Source organism: Carettochelys insculpta, chromosome 33, assembly GCF_033958435.1.
Source record: "Carettochelys insculpta isolate YL-2023 chromosome 33, ASM3395843v1, whole genome shotgun sequence".
Classification (NCBI taxonomy): Eukaryota; Metazoa; Chordata; order Testudines; family Carettochelyidae; genus Carettochelys; species Carettochelys insculpta.
In genome coordinates this window covers 282,116-283,603 of record NC_134169.1, presented here as the reverse complement: position 1 = coordinate 283,603, position 1,488 = coordinate 282,116, and the positions used below count along the sequence as shown (strand labels likewise).

The following is a 1,488-nucleotide window of genomic DNA, read 5'->3' as shown; positions in this document are numbered from 1 at the left end:
TCAGCCTAGCAATGTGTATGCCCAGAACAGAATCCCATGGTTGAAGAAAACATAGCTCTCTGCATAACCACACATTTATCTCCAATGGTCCTGGACCTTTTCCATCAACATGGAGTACGGCCGAGAGCACCCAAGGACCTCTAGATGCTTCATCATTCGGGGTCACTTCTTCAAAGACTGTTCCTGGGGTTGTTTTGTCTTTGTAACTCTTGGCCTTTACAAACGAGTGGCCCTGCCTACTTCTTGCCCCTCACCAAAAGCTTGGGCACCATCCGGTCACAAAACGATCCTGGGGCCAAGTGGTTAGGGTGTGGAAAGAGACTCTTGTGGCAAAAGAGTCAAATCCCATCTCCTTCCTTGCCATCAGTATCCTTCAGTCCCCTGCGGTCCCTGGGTGAACCCAGGAAGTAAGGCAGAAATGGGGCAAAAGAGGAACCCAAGCTCAATGAGGCTGCCAACATTGCTCCTGCCTCCCAAGGACGTTTGCTATCACAGCAATAGCTGAGAAAAACATCTCCAGTATTGAGGTGATGGCCTGAAAACCACATAAACAGTTGCTGAAGTAGCTCAGTTGGGAGAGCGTTAGACTGAAGATCTAAAGGTCCTTGGTTTAATCCCAGGCTTCAGCAGAGCTCTTCTGAACTTTGGCCAGAAAGCAATTAGTGACTGCTTGGGGCCTTGCTGCTGGCAAATGCTCCTGGAAAGGATATTGTGGGCACTATTGGGACACCAAAGCGCCATGCTCTTCCTTTCTTCTCTTGCTCTTCCTCAGCAAGGGGAGGAAAAAAAAAGACCCCGTTGTGCCTAGTATGATCCAGCCAACTTCACAGATCTTGAGTGTTCCCAAAAGTCCAGTGCTCAACCCCCTGAGCGAGTGAAAGGCAGCTCTTGGGCCCTCTCACCACCACTTTCTGCAGGTTGGCCCATCCAGGTGTCACGGCAAATGCCACACTGGTGGATGGCATTGCAGGGGAGGGTCAGAGGAACACAGCCAAGATTCTGTGGTGCACTTGTAATCACAGAAGTTTCCAAGCTGAAATCAGCAACAAATACAATATGTCATTTGTGTCCTGGCCTGTTTTCCTGCTTCTATGGCTGGCCTGGAGCCGGGCATTCCCTGCCCTGTGAGTGCCAGCAATCAGACAGCCTGCGGTACCTTTCAATGAGACATGGGAACACTTTTGTAATTAGTGAAACAAAAAACATCCACCAACAGTAGTTGTCCCCTTTGCTGCACTTAGGTGCCTGTATGCTGTTGATTTCTTCTCTTTGAGGCGATAAGAAGCAGCCAACTCAGAAGTTGCTGAGCTCGCTCATCTTCCTTGAGATGTGAGATTGCCTCTCCACACTTGAGACACCCTTTGAGGTGGTGGGCCAAGAAGCCTTTAAGGACTCGCTTTTCTTGGTTTCCAGCTTTAAGCTGCTGGATGAGGAAAGAGTGGCCAGGCAAGTGGGTGGCTGAAAAAGGGAAAGAGGTCTGACAAACAG

The 1,488-nt window shown here is 49.7% G+C and overlaps 1 non-coding gene across 1 annotated transcript; it reads left to right on the top strand.

The window, feature by feature from the left end:
- Positions 1 to 556: 556 nt before the first annotated feature.
- TRNAF-GAA (transfer RNA phenylalanine (anticodon GAA)) lies at positions 557 to 629 on the top strand. The gene has a single exon. It is a non-coding gene; the product is annotated as a tRNA-Phe (tRNA).
- Positions 630 to 1,488: the final 859 nt, after the last annotated feature.